Genomic DNA, 22,598 nt, shown 5'->3' on the forward strand with positions numbered 1-22,598 from the left:
GCATGAGATGAAGGCCAATGTTTACAGATTTTACAGACAAGTGCAAAAGGATTGCAAGGGATAACATTGGTCCTCTGGGAGATCACACAGTAATACCTATGTGGAGCCAAAAGAGATGAAGGGGTTCTGAAATGGTTTTCCTGCATCTGGATTTACTCAGGAGACTCATACAGAATATATATAAGTAGTGAAGTCCTGGACCCTATATAGATTAGAGAAGAAGAGGTGTTTTCTGTCTTCAAACGCATTAGGGAGGATAAATCCCCAGAACCTGCCAAGGTCCTTCCTTGGACTGTGTGGAGGCAAGTATAGAAATGTGCCAGGAATTGATAGGCAGGTGAGCCTGATATCAGTAGTAGGAAAATTAGTGGAAGCTATTCTAAGGACTGGATATATGAATATTTTGATAGACATTAAGGATAGGCAGCATGGCGTCGTGCGTGGTTGGTCATGTCTCAACAACCTTATAGATGGACGTCAGCCAGTTAGAACAGCGAGGAGAGTTTAAAAGCAAGAAGGTTTACAGAGCGGGCGACGGAGTAGAAGGAGACAGAGTAAGAAGGCTTTGGCTCAACGGGTCTCGGGTGATAATGGGTCGATGCGAGGTAGGTTGCCTGTGTAGAATTAGAGACAGGAAGTATATGTGTGAGGCCGCTGGTCTGTGCTGGCTGTCAGAGGTGAGAAGTCCTGGACACTCCCAGCCTCCCGGCCAGCCACATCTGCACCCGGTGTGTCGAGCTGCAGCTCCTTAGGGACCACGTTAGAGAAATGGAGATGCATATCGATGACCTTCATCTGGTCAGGGAGAGTGAGGAGCGATAGGCAGATAGTTACAGCGGGGCCTAGGGAAATAGACAATTGGGTAAGAGTCAGGAGAAGGAAAGGCAAGAGTCAGAGACTAGACAGTACCCCAATGGCTGACCCTATTAACAATAAGAACACCTGTTTGAGTACTATTGAGGCAACGGTCTACCTGGGGGAAGCAACAGTGGCAGTGCCTCCGGCACAGAGTCTGGCCCTGTGGTGCAAAAGAGTAAGGCAAGGAAGAGGATGGCAGCAATGACAGAGGACTTTATAGATAAGGAGTCAGACAGGCTATTCTGTGGATGCAGGAAAGAAACACGGATGGTCGTTTGCCTGCCAGGAGCCAGGGTCTGGGATGTTTCTGATTGCAAGCACGATATCCTGCAGTGGGAAGGAGAACAGCCAGAGGTTGCGGTACGATATAGGTAGGACAAGGGAGGAAGTAATGAAAACGTATTACAGGGAATTAGGAAGAAAGTTGAGAAGCAGGACCTCAAAGGCAGTAATGTAACAGTTAGTACAGGAATAGAGAGAGGTGGAGGATAAATGCCTGGCTGAGGGATTGGTGCAGGGGGCAGGGATTCAGATTTCTGGATCATCAGGACCTCTTTTGGGGCAGGTGTGACCTGTACAAAAAGGACGGGTTGCACTTGTATCTCGGGGGACAAATATCCTGGCGGGGAGGTTTGCTAAGGCTATTGGGGAGAGTTCAAATAGAATGGCTGAGGGTGGGAACCGAACTAAAGAGACTGAGGAAAAGGCGGCTTGTTCATGAATAGAGAAAGCTAGGAGACAGTGTATGGGGGAGGATAGGCAGGTGATAGAGAAGGGACGCACTCAGACCGAAGGTTTGAGATGTGTCTATTTTAACGCAACGAGTGTTGTGAGCAAAGTGGATGAGCTTAGAGCGTTGATCAGTACTTGAAGATATGATGTGGTGGCCATTACAGAGAATTGGATGGCTCAGGGACAGGAATGGTTACTTTTTCAGATCCTTCAGAAAGGACAGGGATTGAGTCAAAAGAGGTGGGGGAATGGCACTTTTGATCAGAGATATTGTCACGGCTGCAGAAAATGTGGACGCCATGGAGGGATTGTCTAGATAGATAGATACTTTATTCATCCCCATGGGGAAATTCAACTTTTTTTTTCCATGTCCCATACACTTGCTGTAGCAAAGCTAATTACATACAATACTTAACTCAGTAAAAAATATGATATGCATCTAAATCACCGTCTCAAAAAGCATTAATAGCTTTTAAAAAGTTCTTAAGTCCTGGAGGTAGAATTGTAAAGCCTAATGGCATTGGGGAGTATTGACCTCTTCATCCTGTCTGAGGAGCATTGCATCGATAGTAACCTGTCACTGAAACTGCTTCTCTGTCTCTGGATGGTGCTATGTAGAGGATGTTCAGAGTTATCCATAATTGACCGTAGCCTACTCAGCGCCCTTCGCTCAGCTACCGATGTTAAACTCTCCAGTACTTTGCCCACGACAGAGCCCGCCTTCCTTACCAGCTTATTGAGACGTGAGGCGTCCCTCTTCTTAATGCTTCCTCCCCAACACGCCACCACAAAGAAGGGACTCTCTGTGGGTGGAGATTAGGAACAGGAAGGGGTCAATAACTTTACTGGATGTTTTGTATAGGCTGCCCAATAGTAACAGGGATATCGAGAAGCAGACAAGGAAAACGATCCTGGAAAGGTGTAATAATAACAGAGTTGTCGTGATGGGAGATTTTAATTTCCCAAATATCAATTGGCATCTCCTTAGAGCAAGGGGTTTAGATGGGATGGAGTTCGTTAAGTGTGTTCAGGAAGGTTTCTTGACACAATATATAGATAAGTCTACGTGAGGAGAGGCTGTACTTGATCTGATATTTGGAAATGAACCTGGTTAAGTGTCCGATATCTCAGTGGCAGGGCATTGTGGAGATAGTTATCACAATTCTATCTCCTTTGCCATAGCATTGGTGAGGGATAGTAACGGACAAGTTAGGAAAGCGTTTAATTGGAGTAAGGGAAAATATGAGGCCATCAGGCAGGTACTTGGAGGCTTAAATTGGGAACAGATGTTCTCGGGGAAATGTACGGCAGAAATGTGGCAAATGTTCAGGGGATTTTGCGTGGAGTTCTGCATGGGTAAGTTCCAATGAGACAGGGAAAGGATGGTACGGTACAGGAACCGTGGTGTACAAAGTCTGTTGTAAATCCAGTCAAGAAGAAAAGAAGAGCTTACGAAACATTAAAAAAACTAGGTAATGATAGAGATCTAAAAGATAAGATTAGTAGGAAGGAGCTTGAGAAAGAAATTAGGAGAGCCAGAAGGGGCATTGAGAAGGCCTTGGCGGAGAGGATTGAGGAGAACCCCAAGGCATTCTACAAATATGTGAAGAGCTAGAGGATAAGAAGAGAGATAATAGGACCAATCAAGTGTGACAGTGAGAAAGTGTGTATGGAACTGGAGGAGAAAGCAGAGGTACTTAATGAATACTTTACTTCAGTATTCACTTCGGAGAAGGATCTTGACGATTGTAAGGCTGACTTGCAGCGGGCTGAAAAGCTTGAGCGTATAGATATTAAGAAAGAGGACGTGCTGGAGCTTTTGGAGAACATCAAGTTGGATACGACACCGGGATCGAATGAAATGTACCCCAGGCTACTCTGGGAGGCGAGGGAGGAGTTTGGGGAGTCTCTGGCGATGACTTTTGCATCATCAATGGGGATGGGAGAATTTCCAGGATACTGAAGGGTTACGGGTGTTGTTCCCCTTTTCATGAAAGAGAGTGAAGGTAGCCCAGGAAATTATAGACCACTGAGGCTTACGTCAGTGGTTGGTAACTTGATGCAAAAGATCCTGAGGGGCAGGATTTATGAACATTTGGAGATGTATATTATTTTTAGGAATAGTCAGCATGGCTTTGTCAAAGGCAGGTCGTGCCTGACGAACCGGATTGATTTTTTGGAGGATGTGACCAAACAAATTGATGAAGGTAGAGCAGTAGAAGTAGTGTATATGGAGTTTAGAAAGGCATTTGGTAAACTACCCCATGTAAGGCTTATTGAGTAAGTAAGGAGGCATGGGATCCAAGGGGACATTTGTTTGTGGTTCAAGTATTAGATTGCCCACAGAAGGCAAAGAGTGGTTGTAGTTTGGTCATATTTTGCATGGAAGTCGTTGACCAGTGTCGTACCTCAGGAATCTTTCTGGAAACTCTACTCTTCGTGATTTTTATAAATTACCTTGATGAGGAAGTGGAGGGATGGGTTAGTAAATTTGCTGATGACACAAAGGTTGGAGGTGTTGTGGATAGCGTGCAGGGCTGTCAGAGGTTACAGCGGGACATTGATAGAATGCAAAACTGGACTGAAAATGACAAAAGGAGTTCAACCCAGATTAGTGAGGTGGTTTATTTTGGTAGGTCAAATAGGATGGCAGAATATATTATTAATGATAAAACTCTTGGCAGTGTGGAGGATCAGAGGGACTTTTGGCCACGAGTCGATAGGACACTCAAAGCACTGCACAGGTTGACTCTGTGGTTAAGAAGGCGTACGGTTCATGGGCCTTCATAAATTGTGGGATTGAGTTTAAGAGCCGAGAGGTAATGTTGCAGCTATATAGGACTCTGGACATACCCTACTTGGAGTACTGTACTCAGTTCTGGTCGCCTCACTTCAGGAAGAATGTGGAATCCATGGAAAGGGTGTAGAGGAGATTTAGAAGGACGTTGACTAGTTTGGAGCGCATTCATTATGAGAATAGGTTGAGTGAACTCTGCATTTTCTACTTGTACCGACGGAGGATGAGAAGTCGTGTGGATAGTCTGAGGCTTTTTCCAAGGGTTGAAGTAGCTAACATGAGAGGTCCCAGTTTTAAAGTGCTTGGAAGTAGGTACAGAGAATATGTCAAGGGTAAGTGTTTTACGTAAAGAGAGGTGAGTGCATGGAATGGGTTGCCGGCGACAATGGTGGAGGCGGATACGATAGGTTAGTTTAGGAGAATCCTAGATAGGTATATAGAGCTAGAAAAATAGAGGGCTATGCTTAGCCCTAGGTAAATTCTAAGGTAATGACATGTTCGGCACAGCGCAGTGGGCTGAACAGCCTGTATTGGGCTGTAGGACTTCTATGCTTCTATGACGTTACCGGGAAAGTTGATGAAGACAAGGCAGTGGATATAGTCTGCATTGAGTTTAACATGGTATTTGCCACGTGGGAGGCTCGTCAAGAAGGTTCAGTCGCTCGGGATCAATAAACTGTATAAGACACTGGTTTGGTGGGAGAAGCTGCGATGTGGTAGTAGATGGTCACCTCTCTGACTGGAGGCCTGTGAACAGTGGAGTGCTGCAGGGATCAGTGCCGGCTCGGTTGTTCTTTGTCAACAATCTGGATGATAATGTGGTTAACTGGATCAGCAAATTTGCAGATAGCGCCAAGATTGGGGGTGTACTGGACAGTGAGGAAGTTCATCATGATTTGGACGAGCTGCAAAAATGGGCTAAAAACGTCATACCCAATTTAACGCAGATAAATGCCAGGTGTTGCAGTTCGGCAGGACCAGCCAGGATGGGACTTAAGCAGTGATTGATCGGGCACTGAGGAGTTTGGGAGAACGAACGCATTTGGGTTTACAGGTACATAATGCTTTGAAATTAGCGTGACTGTTAGATAGAGTCGTAAAGGAAACATTTTCCGACATTGGCATTCATAAATCTACATACTGAGTAGAGGAGAAGGAATGTTACACTGAAGTTTTACAAGACATTGCTGAGGCGGAATTTGAAGTACAGTGTGCAGATTTGTTTATCTACCTGCATCAAAGATATGAGTAAGTTTGTCGGAATACTGTTGCTGGGTCAGGAAGACCAGAGTTATAAGGACAGATTGAACAAGTTGGAAGATTGAGAGATTTTACCAAGGTATACAAAATTATGGGGGGTATAGACAGGGTAAGTGCAAGCAAGTTTTTTTTTACTGAAGGTGAGTGGGACTGCAACCAGAGGTTATGGGTGAAGGGTGAAAGATCAAAAGTTTAAAAGGAACGTGAGCGGAAACTTCTTCGCTCAGAGGGTCATGGAATGAGCGGCCAGCAAAAGTAGTGCATGAGAAAACGGTGTCACTGTTTCAAAGATCGTTTGGACGTTAAGGGTATGGTGGGCTATGTCCGCAGTGCGGGTCGCGGGGGTTAATCAGTTGGATGGTCGGTGTATGGTGGGTTATTTCCCTGGTATAGGTAGATGAAATTAATCATTTGGATCATGGGTGTATGGTGGGATATGACCACAGCGAAGGTCGATGGGATTAATTATTTGGACGATAGGAGCATACTGGGTCATGCCCCAGCGCAGGTCGATGGGATTAATTATTTGGATGGTAGGGGTATGGTGGACTATGGCCCCAGCGCAGGTCGATGGGACTAATTATTTCGATGGTCTAGGCTTAGTGGGCTATGACCCCGGTGCAGGTTGATGCATTAATCATTTGGATGTTAGGGGTATGGTGGGCGATGTTCCCGGTCAGGCTGATGAGATTAGGCAGTTTAAGTTCCTCGGCCGAAGGACCTGTTTCTGTGCTGTACTTTTCTTTTACTCTATGTCTCCTTGATCTCCGATCCAGACAGCGGTTGATTAAATAATAATCCAAAATAAATATCAAAAGTTGAATTATTCACAAGTTTATTCCCCAAGAATATGCCAAAGGTGTAGATAAGTTTAAAGTCGTTTCACTCTGACCCTACCCAATGCCCCGTGCTCTTCCTCCTGCCGATCTTTCGTAACCATGGAAACACACAAGGTTCTGGACGAACTCAGAAGGTCGGGCAGCATCTATGGAACTGTATCATTAATCGATGTTTCAGGCCGTGACACCTCGGTGGAATGGGAAAGGAATGAGGAAGAGGTCAGATCATTGATTTGGAAGATGCGGGTTGTTGTTCTGTTTGACTCTGAGCTCAGGGTCTGTGTGTAAGCAGCAGCCTGTCCGGGCGCATTTCTCAGAACAGGGAGCGGCCTTTCTGCTGAAATCAGATCTAATCAGTTTGACAATTCACAACCTGTCGTACGCATTCCGCAGAATAGGGAGAGGCCTTACTGCTGAAATCAAATCTAATCGGTTTGACAATTCGCTGTCCTTCGGGTGTAAACAAAGTCACTTTAATATTGCTTTTAACCATTTCAGCTGCAGGGTAGAGTGATAGAGTCTTTATCATGATTTAAAGAAAATTACCTAGGGTCTCGAACCTGCAACGTTACCCTGTTTGCTGCAAGCTCCCAGCATCTTGTGTTTACCTCAGACTCTTATCATCTGCAGTTGGGTTAAAAATAGTCTTCAAAGTTCTTTTAAATAAATCAGTCCATGGCACTCCCAATTGCGACTTTCCTTAATATGAAGAACATTACCTTAGAACTGGAACCTACATCGTTCCCAGTTACAGATTCCTCGAATCTTTTAAATGCAGTTGAGGTGAGGGTGAGGAGCAGGAACAGAGTGAGGGGTGAACAGGATCAACAGGAAGCTGAAGATGAAGGTGAGTGTAAGGGGAGACAGCAGGGAGAGATAATCGCAGAGGGGGAAGGGTTAGAGAGAAAAGGTGAGGGAGAAGGTGATAAACAGACGGGAGAGAGAGCTGGAGAGGGGGAGAGATAGAGGGAGAGAAATGGAGTGGGACGGTTGGTGAGTGGTTGAGTGAGAGGGGTAGAGAGGTTTGGAGACTGAAAAAAGGGAGAGAGAGGAGGAGATTGAGGGGAGGGATGTGTGAGCTCAAGGGAAAGTGTGAGGGATAGGAGTGGAGACGGAGTGACGTTTGAGTGAGGGAGAGGGGCTGAGATTGTTTGGTGAGAGAGGTTGAGGGAGGAGTGTTTAGTACGTGAGGATGTGGTGGTATTATTGACCGACAGGGCAGTGAGCATGAGGGCTGAGTGATAGGGGAGGCGAGGAGAGAGGGATGAGTAAAATGGGTGACAAGGGCCTGCGGTGTGGACTATGCAGTGAAGATGAATGGTGACTGGGATGGGCGGCGAGGAAAAATGGGTGAGTGAGAATGCCGTCAATAAGAGAGGGGTGAGGGAGAAAGTTTGGAGCAGGAATGAAGGTGTGTGGTGCAGAGAGCAAGGTGAGTACGAGAGGGTGTTCAGAAAGGAGGGGTGAGGGTGAATGGTGGTGAGTTAAGAGGGAAGAGGGGGAGGAATAGAGAAGAGACCAGAGTGAAAGAGACATGGATGAGTGAGAAAGGGACTGAGACTGGTCAGACTTATTAGACAAACTATTTATTCATTCACAGAGGCAAGAATGTTAGCCATGGTCTATCAGCAGTCACTGAACAAATCCACAGTGAGGTTACGGTTCCCTGTCTCACGATTCCACACGGGAAGTTTTGCCGCACACTGATCCCCGTCTCCAACCCAGAGCGGGTGTACCAAGTACGGTTCACAATCTCCGTAACCCAGATGGGGAGTATTACCAGACACGATTCCCAGTCTCTGTGTCTCATTAAGCACCATTATCAATCACCATATCCCATACCGGAAGTTTTACCGTGCATGATCCCTAATAAACATATCCAACACCGGGCGTTTAGCTCTGCACCGTTCCCGGTCTCCTCGTCGAATTGTTAATCTGCCGAGCCCCATTCACCTGCTCGCCATCCCCTACCATCCATGTACTTATCCAAGTTTCTCAAATAGATGTTGTTAGGACCGCAGGCTAAGTCGGGAATTGCAGCCTGACCATGATGCGGCTGATGTTCGGAGATGCAGATGTTTCAATGTACGAAGTATTGAAGGAAAGGCAGATGTGCTCAGGGCATGGATCAACAAATGGAATTATGGAATTATGACATTCCCAGCCATTCGTGAGACGTGGTTGCAGGAGGGGCAGGACTGACTGCTCTGGGTTTCCATTGTTTTAAATACGACAGTCCATGTGGAATTAAATGGCGTAGGGGTGTCCCAGGAGGGTTAGTACTGCTGGAAACTGTCCCGACAGTGCTCAGTCAGGAAAGACTGGAGAACCTGTCTAGTGAGGCTTTATGGGCAGAACTGAGGTATCAGAAAGATACGACCACATTAATGGGGCTATATTACAGACGACCCAACAGTCTGTGGGATTTAGCGGAGCATCTGCAGAGAGGTTGCAGACTGTTGCAAGAAACATAATTTGTGATGGTAGTTGATTTTATCTTCTCTCACATGGACTGGGACGTCCATACTGTAAAATGACTCGATGTAATAACGGACCCTATACAGATTAGAGAGGAGTTATTTACTGTCTTAAAGCACATTAGGGACGATAAATCTCCAGGACCTGACAAGGTCCTCCCTTGGATGGTGTGGAGGCAAGTGCAGAAATTGCAGGGTCCGAGTAGAGATAGTTAAATCATCCATAGCAACACGCGAGGTAGCGGAGGATTGGAAGATAGATAATGTTGTTCCTCTGTATCAGAAAACCTCCAAAAATCAACCAGGACATCAGAGGCCGGGAATCCTGATATAAGTAGTGGGAAAGATATTGGAAGCTATTCTGAGGGATCAGATATATGACTATTTGGATAGACATTGACTGATTCAGGATGGTCAGCACGGCGTTGTGCCAGGTAAGTCATGTCTCAGCGTTCTTATAAAAGACAACACAGTGGATGTTGCCTATGTGGATTTTAGCAAGGCATTTGCCAAGGTTCCACTTGGGAGCTTAGTCAAAAAGATTCAGTTGCTCGACATTCCAAATAAGGAAGTAATTTGAACTAGACCTTCGTTTGATGGGAGAAGCTGCGATGTGGTAGTAGATGGTCACCTCTCTGACTGGAGGCCTGTGAACAGTGGAGTGCTGCAGGGATCAGTGCCGGCTCGGTTGTTCTTTGTCATCAAAACCAACAATCTGGATGATAGTGTGGTCAGCTGGATCAGCAAGTTTGGAAATAAAGCCAAGACTGGGAGTGTAGGGATCAGCATCTATGGAACTGAATAATTTCGATGCTTTAAGCAGAGACCCATCAGGGAAATTGGAAATGAAGGAGGAAGAGGACAGATTATGGATTGATTTGGAAGTTGCATATTGTTATTCTGTGAAACTCACGGCTCAGGGACTGTGTGTGAGCAGCTGCCTGTTCGCGCACATTACTCAGAACAGGGAGCGGCCCTTCTGCAGAAATCAAATCCAACCGGTTCCGAAAAAACACATTCTCATGTAGGCGCAAAGAAAGTCACTTCAATATTGTACTTAACCCTTTCTACTGCAGGGAAAGGCGAGATAATCTCTAACATGATTTAAAGAAAATTACCTAGGGTCTTGAACGCGCAACATCACCAGCTGCAGTTGTGGTTATGGTCCGGTCCGGAGCCCGCAATCCGGGTATTGATCCGGTCCACGGACCCGGACTCCGTGTCTTGTAACCGTCCCTCCTTTCACCCTTGAGCCCAAGTAGTGGATCACTGTGGATCACCGTGGCTTGTTGGGGCTCAAGGAGGCGCACCTGATGCCCATCTAAGATCTTGCTTTGCCTTAACTCCAGGATCCTCCTTGCCTGCCGGAACTCTGAGATCCTCCTGCCTGTCTGAACTCTGAGATCCTCCTGCCTGTCTGAACTCTGGGATCCTCCTGCCTGTCTGAACTCTGAGATCCTCCTGCCTGTCTGAACTCTGGGATCCTCCTGCCTGCCTGAACTCTGGGATCCTCCTGCCTGCCGGAACTCTGGGATCCTCCTGCCTGTCTGATCTCTGGGATCCTCCTGCCTGCCTGAATTCTAAGACTCTCTCGGAACCCCAGCATCACCTTGAACGTCACGTCCCTCACGCACACCAGGGTCTCCACGTCTTGTCTCTCGTTTCGTTGTTCCCGTCCTGCCCCTAGTGCATCAGTACCTGCGTCCTGCACTTGGGTCCAGCCTCCTGTCCCCTTATGACAGTTGCTGCCCTGTTTGCCGCGAGTTTCCTGCCCCTTATGTTTATCTTGGACTCGAATCATATGCAGTTGGCTTGAAAATATTCTTCAAGGATCTTTTAAATAAATCAGGCCATGAGACCCCCCCCCCCCCCCCGGCAAAACTTCTGGCTATTTGGAATGGCCACAAATCAATTCCACAAGTATTTCCGGTAGGGTATGAGTCAATAACCACTGTTTCTGAAACGGAACCCGCTGTTAACCGTGGGCAAGGGGGGTTTCGGATCGAAATGCAATAAACTGCCAGTGTAGAGTTAATAAATGAATGTTGATAAATTCCCCTGAATCGAGAGGCACTGAGGAAATCTTTGACCAGATTTATTACAGTTCAGAGTGAATATATATAGTCGAAGGTGTTTGGATTAATTTCAACAGAAAGGCGGCTCCCTGTACCTGAACAGGTGAGGGACGTTTGAGCTGAAACTGTACCTACGCCGCACAGGCCTGTTACCACACGGACCCTCCCAGAACCCGGGCTGGATCAAATCCGCAGCCTGGGATTCGCTAAGTTAAACAGAGAGACTCCGCCCCACTGGTTGCGATGAAAGAAAAAGGAGAGATCCACACGGAAATCCGGACAGAAAGGTTAACGCAGCCTGTTTGTTTTCCTCTTTAGGGTTGCTACATTGACCCCACTCCCGGCCCCTCCCGCTGTCAGACCCGTCCTGAGCCGGTGAGAGTTAGTGTGACCCGGACCGCGGCAGTCCCGCTCTACCCCGGCTCACCCGGCCCTGCCCATCTGTAATGAGCGACGGACACATCACAGCCGAGTGGCCTCGGGAGCAGCAGCTCAGACTCAACTCTCCGTACAGGGTGAGCACACCGGTGCGGGACCATTGTCGATCACCCGGGAAGTCAGACTGTGATTTGCTGGGACCACACTGAACGCCGTCCGGTTACAACATCAGAGGTAAGTGTTGTCTATGATTCTGCACAACTATTCAGCGTTTACAGCGAGTGTTGGCGTTGTTCGGGATCGAGAGTGAATCGGGAGCAGTGCATCCTGACATGTTCATGTAAAAGAGTCAATTACTGTCCAAATCGATTAAGAGAAACGGGAGTGGTTACTACTGAGTGGGAGCAGAAGGCATCTTTCACCCCGGTAGTAAGAAGTGAAATATCCCACGGGGCAGTGACCCGTCACCGATCTCTCTCAAACAAGAGAAATTCAGTAAATGATGGAAATCCGAGCAACAGGCACTAAATGCTGGAGGATCTCTGCAGGCCAGGCATCATCTATGGAAAAAATAAAATCAGTTGGAGGCTACAAGTGACGTTCTTTACATCGCGCCATATAGCAGAAAGGGTTAAATACAATATTAAACTTCCTTCACATTTGAACAACAGTGTCTTGTCGAACCGGTTTGGATTTGATTTCAGCGGAACGGCCGCTCCCTGTTCTGTGGAATGTGCCCGGACAGGCAGCTGCTTGCACGCAGACCCTGAGCACCGAGTCTCACCGAACAACAAGCCGCACCTTCCAAATCAGTCAATCATCTGCCCTCCTCCCCTTTCCAGTCCAGTCCTGAAGAAGGGACTCGATACGCAACCTCGCCTGTTTACATTCATCCATACAGCTGCCTGACCTGTTGAGTTCCTCCAGCACTGTGTGCGTTGCCATGGTTACGAGAGATCCGTGTGTGGCAGTGGGTGGGGCCATTTGTATTGGAGATTTAAGGTGAGAATATTTCAGCTTCTTATATTTATTTCGGATCTTTATTTCCAGACAACCAGTTGTCTGTGCTTTGGATCAGCGATCAAGGAGGTATTTGTTTTTTTAAGCCACTTCTGGCTGTGGTGCTTTTTGTGTTCCAACTGTTTCCTGCTGGCATGATTTACATTTTCCACAGGTTTAGTAAAGACTAATAACAGCTCTAGAACAATGGCCACCTGTTTCAAAGCAAGGGTGCGGGATCTGTACAGCAAACGTCTGTTCTCTTTTCAGAATTTCTTATTTCAGACAACTACATCCATTGGTCCTGTGTTGATTGTGAGTAATTTGAACTCTTCTTCTCAATGACCAGTGGAAGCAAAGATTGTGATTCTGTTTAAGCACGGGATTCTTGATAAACAGTGGGTTAGAAGTGTTACAGGGATGGGCATGGGGGAATACATAATTAAATTTTACATCTGATCAGCCATGATTTCATGATCTGCAGCAGTTTCGACGGGCCGTGTGGTCAAGTTATGCATGTCGGTATGTTGACTAGAAAAGCTCTGACAATTTAATTAATGTAAGCTAGTATAATGACTGCATGTGAAGGGAGATAGGATTTTATTTATGTATTTGAACTGAAAACATTAATTATTTACGTCCAGCTTTGTGCGTTATTTATGCGCCCCAGCTGCGTTAGCGGGTTGAAATTTTAACTAACTGGGAGTGGTGGACAGCACGGTGTCGGACCGAGAGTCACGCTTCCTGTCAATCTCGCTGCAAACTCCCTGGGGATCTCGTGCTCCAGCTCCGCCCCACCTCGCCCACTGCCCGATGAGCTCTCTCACGGTGCTTGTTACTCTTGCGCTCCCCGGCTCACGCTGAGACCATGTGGGAAACCGTCATCTGCCAGACAACTATCCTCAAATGACGTGCGAGTTATTTAGCTACATTGGTGCCGGAAAATGTCAATTTAGGCTTCATCTCAGGCTGAACTGTCCGCGCAGTTTAAGCACCCAGGTCCAAGTCCAGGTCCATTTCCGCTCACCCGGGAAGTCAGTCTGTGGTTACCCGGGACCGCACCGAACGGTTAGAGCATCAGATGTAAATGGTGTCTCCTATATGAAGTTCTAGGCTATATCGGATTCCCAGCAGGATAAAGGGTTAAAGCGACTTTGCTCATTCCCTAATGAGAGTAAATTGTCGGATAAATTGGATTCAATTTCATCAGAAAGGCCACTACTGTGTGAGGTATGAGCGCGGACAGGCAGCTGCTGAAACACAGACGCGGGTCCCTCAGACCACCCCATGGTTCCCTAATCAATTAAGCATCTGGCCCTTCCCCCTTCCTTTCCAGTACTGATGAAGTTTTTCAACCCGATACGTCGACTATTTATTTCCATCCACGGATGTTGCCAGGACTGCAGAGTTCTTCTCGCAATTTATGTATTACCCTGGCTGCGAAAGGGCGAGGGACCGCGTGTGGGACAGAGTGCGGAATCAGCTGACATTAATTGAAATTAGTTAAAAGGAACGATGGATATTGAAATCATACCCACACTGTCAGAATATTCCTGGGGGAAATAACAAGAGATCCCTGCGGAACCCCTCCAGTCTTCTGTGTCCCCACATCGCCACCATTGGTCGGAAGCTGGAGGGACAACGGAGAGGACACTCCCAACACTTACATCAACTCCATCCATGCAACTCTGGGAAAAAATAACAATCAAAAGCATAATTCCTCTCAGCGATCAACTGACTGAATGATACCCCGGCTTTTAGAGGAAGGAGTACCTATGGTCCACATTGTCAGGGTGTTTAGTTTACAAGGACTGCAGGACCAAGAGTTCTTCTGTTGACTAATACTCTATGTATAGACCCGGCTGGCATTTCTGGTTTGCATTAGTAAAACATCTGCTTTTCAAAATACTGAACAACGAGACACTGCACCAATTAAAACAATGGGAAACAGGATCAGCCTATTCGAACAAGAGGACATGAGTTGAGAGTTAGGGGGCAAAAGTTTTGGGGTAACACGAGGGGGAACTTCTTTACTCAGAGTGGTGGCTGTGTGGACCGAGATTCCGGTAGAACTGGTGGAGTCAGGTTCGATATTGTCATTTAAAGAAAAATTGGATAGGTATACGGACAGGAGAGGAATGGAGGGTTATAGGCTGAGTGCAGGTTGGTGGGCCTAGGTGAGAGTAATGATTCGGCATGGACTAGAAGAGACGAGATGGCCTGTTTGCGTGCTGTAATTGTTATATGTTTATATAGAAAATCCTCCCCAAAATTTTGGGATTCTTTGACCCAGCTCGAGACAAACATCACGCTGCCCACTCAACAGTAACACGGCGCAGCCGGGTGGTTCCCATGATTGATTTTGTTTTCCCTCGGAAATCAAGTTAAATGTCCATTCAGGTATTTTAAAGCAAGGGCCGCCCAACCCCCACACCGGGACCTGACGTCACGTGTGCGGTATTTTACGTCATACACCCGCTGCCCAGCTCGTGCTGAGACGGGTTAATGGCTGAAGTACTAATCACATCACCTCTCCTCCACTGGCGCTCTCAACAGAGTATTTACAAGCCGTGTTATCCCGATTGATGCGAAGAGATGTCAGTCACTGGTTAGACCCAATAGCGGAGGCGGACCAGCCAAGAGGTCATTATCCCCGCTGACCAACGTCCCCTCCCGCCACCGACTGCCCATCAAAGCGGAACAAATCTCATAGTGAATGTCCCGATTTTTGACTTCTTTTAATTTTCCTCCAAAGGAAGTTGGGAACGTTTGTGAAGCGTCTCCTGCGGCCGGAGTTTGATGTATCGCTGAGAGGTAGGAGGAGACCGCTCGGCCCGTGGGCCTGATGCTGGCTCCCTGGGGAGGTTGGAAACCCAGCAGAAGAAGGAGGGAGAGAAGGGGTATTTTATTGAAAGGATGAAGATGGTGTGAGAAGGAGCGGACAGGATGTTTGTCCCGGTGGGGACAGATGGGACTCATCTGTGGAAATCCACAGTGGTGGCGATCGGAGGGATTCACCACTTTGGGGTAAACACCGGCAGACTGTTGACCTACAAGCGGGACCAATGGTCCGGGAAATGTGGTTATTGGAGTGTTGTGGAGGGGGAAAGGATGGACTGGCCCAGTGTCTTATTGAAAGACAGGACGAGATAGAATGGCCGAGTGGCCTGTTCCTGTTCCTGTTGTCCATATGTTTAAAGAGAAGGAATAACCAGATCTTCGTGGGCCTTCAAGATGTCCCAGTGGGTGTTGTAGGGACTGGTTGGAGCCCAGCTGTTTCCAAAACTGTGTCAACAATTTGGCTGAGAGAGGAAATTCAACATTTCCAAGTCTGTTATTGGCACAAAATGTATATTTATATATCTTTAATGACATCATACCAGATTCCTACATTGCTAGTGACACAGAATTGTATAATTGCATAATTTATGCTCCATGTATTATCAGATGCTGCTGCAAGTCAGTGTTTCTCTTTACCTGTACCTTCCCGTACTTGTGCACTTGGCAATAAATTCAACAGGACCTGAGAAATCTCAGTGAGATTTGATTAGTGATGATCATCTTGGCATCTCAGTAGGTTGAATGTAAATGCAAGACCCTTAACAGTGTCAATGAGTACTGGGATCTTAGAGTCCAAGCGCATAGCTCTCTGAAAGTGACTACACAGACTGATCAGGTGGTTAAGAAGGCAAATTGCATGTTTAACTTTATCATTCGAGGTATTGAGTTCAAAAGTCGGGAAGTTGTGTTGCAGCTCTATAAAACTCGAGTTAGACCACATCTAGAGTGTTTCATACAGTTCTGATCGCCCAATTCTTGGAAGGATGTCGGGGCTTTGGAGAGGGCGCTAAAGAGGTTTACCAGGATACTGCCTGGATTAGAGGGCATGAGCTATAACGAGGGGCTGGACAAAGTTGATTGTTTTCTCTCGACTGGTGCAGGCTGGTGTGAGATTATAAAGATCATGAGAGACATAGGTAGAGTCGACAGAGAATATCTTTTTACAATGGTAGAAATGTTTAACACCAGTGGCCATGCATTTAAGGTGAGAGGGGAAATTTTAAAGGAGATGTGAGGGGCAAGTGTTTCTTGCACAGAGAGCGGTGGGTCGCTGGAATGTGCTGCCTGGGGTGGTGGTAGAAGCAAACATATTGGGGACTTTTCAGAGACATTTCAATAGGCACAGGAATGTGAGGAAAATAGAATAATATGGACATTTTGTAGGCAGAAGGGATTTGATTGGTGAACATTTTGAATAACAAATTTACTTTGTTGGCACAGCTTTGTGGGCTGAAGGGCCTGTTCCTGTGCTGTACTGTTCTATGTTCTGTGTCTGTTGTCGAGAATTTTTAGCGTAACGGAAGCAAAAGGAGAGAGTAGGAACAACAGGTCAGCTGGAGCCCAATGTGGGAAACGTGAGATCACCCAGGAGAAACAGAAACAGTGTGTTTAAATGGTGAGGGACTGAGGTGCAGTGGGCAGGGAGGGAGGTCAAAAGTAAATTGTATTGATTATAAGACTCGCCGGGCGAATATTATTGGCGAATATTGGTTGGCACCTGATTAGTTCCAATGCTTTAGACGGTGCAGAGTTTGTTAAGTGTGTCCAGGACGGATTTCTGTCACAGTATGTTGACAGGCTGACTAGGGGGAATGCCATACTAGATCTAGTATTAGGTAACGAATCGGGTCAGGTCACAGATCTCTCAATGGGTGAGCATCTAGGGGACAGTGATCACCGCTGGACTGTTCCTTTCCCTTCCCTTTCTTCTGAAGCCTTGCCTGCAACCTAGTCTGCGTCCTCGCCTGTATCGCCACTGGCCTTTAACATTATCATGGAAAAGGATAGAATCAGAGAGGACAGGAAAATGTTTAATTGGGGAAGGGCAAATTATGAGGCTATAAGGCTAGAACTTGCAGGTGTGAATTGGGATGAGGTTTTTGCAGGGAAATGTACTATGGAGATGTGGTCGATGTTTGTGGATCTCTTGCAGGATGTTAGGGATTAATTTGTCCTGCTGAAGAAGATAAAGAATGGTAGGGTGAAGGAACCATGGGTGACAAGTGAAGTGGAAAATCTAGTCAGCTTGAAGAAGGCAGCATACATGAGGTTCAGGGAGGAAGGTTCAGATTGGGCTATTGAGGAATATAGGGTTTCAAGAAAGGAGCTTAAGGGGCTGAAGAGAGCAAGAAGGGGACATGAGCAGGCCTTGGGAGTAGAGTAAAGGAAAACCAAAAAGCATTCTTCAATTATGTTAAGAACCAAATGATGACAGGAGTGAAGATAGGACCTATTAGAGATAAAGGTGGGAAGATGTGCCTGGAGGTTGTGGAAGTGAGCGAAGTCCTCAATGAATACTTCTCTTCGGTATTCACCAATGAGAGGGAACTTGATGACGGTGAGGACAATATGAGTGAGGCTGATGTTCTGGAGCATGTTGATATTAAGGGAGAGGAGGTGTTGGAGTTGTTAAAGTACATTAGGATGGATAAGTCCCCGGGGACTGACGGAACATTCCCTAGGCTGTTCCACGAGGCAAGGGAAGAGATTGCTGAGCCACTAGCTAGGATTTTTATTGTCCTCGTTGTTCACGAGAATAATACAGGAGGATTGTAGGGAGGCGAAGTTTGTCCCATTGTTCAAAAAGTAGTAGAGACAGTCCGGGTAATTATAGAGCAGAGAGCCTGACGTCTGTGGTGAAAAAGCTGTTGGAAAAGATTCTTAGAGATAGGATCTATAGGCCTTTAGAGAATCATGGTCTGATCAGGGTCATTCAGCATTGCTTTGTGGGCAGATCGTGTCTAACGAGCCAGATAGAGTTCTTTAATAGATATAGATGAGGGTAGTGCAGTGGATGTGATCTACATGGATTTTAGCAAGACATTTGACAAGGATCCACACAGTAGGCTTATTCAGAAAGTCAGAAGGCATGGGATCCATGGAAGTTTGGCCAGGTGGATACAGAATTGGCTTGCTTGCTGAAAGCAAAGTGTCGTGGTGGAGGGAGTACATTCGGATTGGCAGGTTGTGGCGAGAGGTGTCCCACACGGATCGGTTCTGGGACCTCTGCCTTTCGTGATTTTTAATAATGACCTGGATGTGGGGATAGCAGGGTGGGTTGGCAAGTTTGCAGACGATACAAAGGTTGGTGTTGTGGACGGTGTACAATATTGTCGAAGATTGCAGAGAGACATTGATAGGATGCAGAAGTGGGCTGAGAAGTGGCAGATGGAGTTCAACCCAGAGAAGTGTGAGGTGGTACGCTTAGGAAGGACAAACTCCAAGGCAGAGTACAATGTAAATGGCAGGATTCTTGGTAGTGTGGAGGAGCAGACGGATCAGGGGGTACATGTCCGCAGATCTCTGAAAGTTTCCTCACAGGTAGCTAGGGTAGTTAAGAAAGTTTATGAAGTGGTAGCTTTCATAACTCGAGGGATAGTGTTTAGGAGTCGCGGGGTAATAATGCAGCTCTATAAAACTCAGTTTAGGCCACATTTGGAGTACTGTGTCCAGTTCTGGTCGACTCACTATAGGAAGGATGTGGATCCATTGGAAAGGGTACAGAGGAGATTTACCAGGATGCTGCCTGGTTTAGACAGTATGCATTATAATCGGAGGTTAAGGGAGCTAGGGCTTTACTTTTTGGAGAGAAGGAGGATGAGAGGAGCCATGATAGAGGTATACAAGATATTAAGATGAATAGATAGAGTGGATAGCCAGCGCCTCTCCCCCAGGGCACCACTGCTCAGTACAAGAGGACATGGCTTTAAGGAAAGGAGTGGGAAGTTCCAGGGGGTTGTTAGAGGAAAGTTTTTCAATCAGAGAGTGGTTGGTGCGTGGAATGCACTGACTGAGTCAGTGATGGAGGCAGATACACTAGTGAAATTTAAGAGCCTACTAGGTATATGGAGGAATTTATGGTGGGGGTTATATGGGAGGCACAGTTTAAGAGTCGGCACAACATTGTTGGCCGAAGGGCCTGTACTGTGCTGTACTATTCTATGTTCTCTGTTGTTTTTTTGAAGAAAGGATGTACTGGCATGCAGAGAGTCCAGAGGAGGTTCACGGGAATGATCCTGTGATTGAATGGACTAACGTATGAGGAGTATTTGATGGTTCTGGGCCTACACTTGCTGGCCTTTACAAGAATGAGGAGGATCTGCATGAAACCTGCAAAGAGTGAACGTTGAGAGGAAGGTTTCCTGTCCTGGAGACTGAGGACTGAGTGTGACGACCTCAGAATAGAGATGAAGAGGATGTTATTTTGCAAGAGAGCGGTCATTGGAATTCATTGAAGATTGTTGTGTAGTTCAAGTCATTGTGTATATTTATAGATGAGCTGTTGTTCCAAGTGATAAGTTTTGCAGATTCCAACAAAATAATTTACTCCGAAGTCTGCAGCGACTGGAGTTATGCAGCCACTACGGGGTTTAATCCTGTCTCATTCTGACACCACATTTGCAACAGGAAACACAGAGATTGAGGACAATGGACTGCTGATTTTATTCACGCAGGTATCTAGTGTTGACAGCCATAGATGCAAATTCACCCCATGAGAGGTGAGAGCAGTTCCTGGAATAGGGTGCTGAGAGGCGGTACAGAAATAGATGGGAGAGGAGGGGGAAGGTGAGAGGGGGGAGAGGAGTGTGAGTGCGGGAGGGAGAGAGGGAGAGGGAAGTTTCTTGGGCTGAATATTCTGTTTCTCTGCAAAACATTCCACATTATTCATCCACTTCTGTGGACATTACATATCTAATTGCAACTCCCCTCCAAATTAACTCTGTCCTGTTCTCTTCTCCTGTTTGCCACCAGATCTAAACAGACGGAGAACTGAGAGTTTTCACATCATAGACATGGGTAGTAGCAAAAAAATCGCAGGTCGAAATACAAGGTATTTCTACAGTTTGGTGATGAGGGGATGAGGAGAGCGAGAAAATTAAAGACAGAAGTGAGAGAGGAAGGGAGAGAGGCTCCACAGCGTCATACAACACAGAAGCAGTTGTATTGGCCCACAGAGTACGCGCCGACCATCTAACACCATTGACACGGACACTATGATAATCCTACATCATTGTCTCCACGTTCCCCCGGAGGCAGCTTTTTGTGCTCACTTAGTCTTTCGATAAGTGCATGGAATGAAAGCAGGATATCCTGCCCTAGTGCTATTTCTATCTCATTATACAAGAATACAGCACACTAGGAGCAGGTGGACAATCCTCGGCCCCATATGACCATATAACAATTACAGTACGGAAACAGGCCATCTTGGCTCTTCTAGTCCGTTCCGACGCTTACACTCACCTAGTCTCACTGGCCCGCACTCAGCCCATAAGCCTCCATTCCTTTCCTGTCCATATACCTATCCAATTTCACTTTAAATGACAATACAGTACCTGCCTCTACCACTTCTACTGGAAGCTCATTCCATACAGCTCCCACTCTCTGAGTAAAGAAATTCCCCCTCGTGTTCCACTTAAAATTTTGCCCCCTAACTCTCAACTCATGTCCTCTTGTTTGAATCTCCCCTACTCTCAATGGAAAAAAGCCTGTCCACGTCAACTCGATCTATCCCCCTCATTATTTTAAGTAACTCTCTCAAGTTCCCCCTCAACCTTCTACGCTCCAAAGAAGACCTAACTTGTTCAGCCTTTCCCTGTAACTTAGGTGCTGAAACACACGTAAAGTTCTACTAAATCTTCTCTGTACTCTCTCTGTTTTGTTGATACCATTCCTATAATTCAGTGACCAGAACTGTACACAATACTACAAATTCAGCCTTACCAATGCCTTGTACAATTTTAACATTACATCCCAACTCCTATACTCAATGCTCTGATTTACAAAGGCCAGCATACCAAAAGTTTTCTTCACCACCCTGTCCACATGAGATTCCACCTTCAGGGAACTATGCACCATTATTCCTAGATCATTCTGTTCTACTGCATTCCCCAATGCCCAACTCACCAGTTGGTCTGTACCAGTCCGACACCGGTTCCCAAGAATGAAAAGGCCTATAAAATGTGGTAGGCCTCCCTGCCATTGAGACCATCTGCAAGGAGCACTGGCTGAAGAAAGCAGCATCCATTATCAAGGAACCCACCATCCAGACCTTGCTGACTTCTCACTACTGCAATTGGGCAGATGTGCATGTTCGTCAGCAGGTCAAGAACAGCTTTTACCATTCAACCATCAGGCTGCTGAACCAGCGTGGGTAACTTCACTCACCTCACGACTAAGGGCTCCACAACCTATGTACTCACATTCAAGGACTCTACATCTCGTGTTCTGAGCATCATATAAAGTATTTATCTATCTATTTATAGTGCCTTGTAAATGTATTCAGACCCGAACCTTTTCTTCAGATAAATGAGCACTGCAACAGCGATATTAATCAATTTAACTGAAAATTACATGCTCTTCTTTTCACGCTAGAACCACCACCACCGCCCTCCCCCACCCCACAAAAAAAAAAGAAATACAGGGAAAATATAGAGAGGGATAATATGATTCGGAAGAGACAACATGACCTTCCGAAAGGTAGGTCGTGCCTTACAAGCCTGATTGAATTTTTTGATGAACACATTGATGAAGGAAGAGCAGTAGATGTTAGAGTATATGGATTTCAGCAAGGCATTTGATAAGGTACACCCTGCAAGGCTCATTGAGAAAGTAAGAAGGCATGGGATCCAAGGGGACATTGCTTTGTGGATTCAGAACTGGCTTGCGCACAGAAGGCAAAGTGTGGCTGTAGACGGGTCATATTCTGCATGGAGGTCGGTGACCAGTGGAGTTCCTCAGGGATCTGTTCTGGGATCCTTTCTCTTCGTGATTTTTATAAATCACCTGGATGAGGAATAGGAGGGATGGGTTAGTAAATTTGCTGATCACTCGAAGTCTGGGGGTGTCGTGGAGGGCTGTCAGCGATTACAACGGGACTTTAATAGGATGCAGAGCGGGGCTGAGAGGTGGCAGATGGAGTTCAACCCAGATAAGTGTGAGGTTTTCCATTTTGGTAGGTCAAATATGATGGCAAAACATAGCATTAATAGTAAGACTCTTGTCAGTGGGGAGGATCAGAGGGATCTTTGGGTCCGAGTCCATACGACACTCCAAGCTGCTACTCATGTTGAAACTGTGGTTAAGAAGGCATACAGTGCATTAGCCTTCATCGATCGTGGGATTG

At 46.4% G+C, this 22,598-nt stretch overlaps 2 protein-coding genes across 4 annotated transcripts in view; both read left to right on the plus strand.

Annotated features, from left to right (window-relative positions):
• LOC140723824 (uncharacterized) overlaps positions 1-22,598 on the plus strand; it is a 746,760-nt gene that overhangs the window by 406,180 nt on the left and 317,982 nt on the right. The gene's annotated exons all lie outside the window — the stretch shown is intronic.
• Positions 1-22,598, plus strand: part of LOC140723836 (NACHT, LRR and PYD domains-containing protein 3-like) — a 64,263-nt gene that overhangs the window by 4,980 nt on the left and 36,685 nt on the right. For 2 of the 3 annotated variants that reach the window (XM_073038397.1, XM_073038400.1), the window contains exon 1: positions 11,331-11,650. The gene's annotated coding sequence lies outside the window, so the exon portion shown is untranslated. Of the gene's footprint in view, positions 1-11,330; positions 11,651-22,598 lie in introns of those variants that run through there. The other variant, XM_073038398.1, reaches the window with a different exon arrangement.

Source organism: Hemitrygon akajei, unplaced genomic scaffold (assembly GCF_048418815.1).
Source record: "Hemitrygon akajei unplaced genomic scaffold, sHemAka1.3 Scf000139, whole genome shotgun sequence".
Classification (NCBI taxonomy): domain Eukaryota; kingdom Metazoa; phylum Chordata; class Chondrichthyes; order Myliobatiformes; family Dasyatidae; genus Hemitrygon; species Hemitrygon akajei.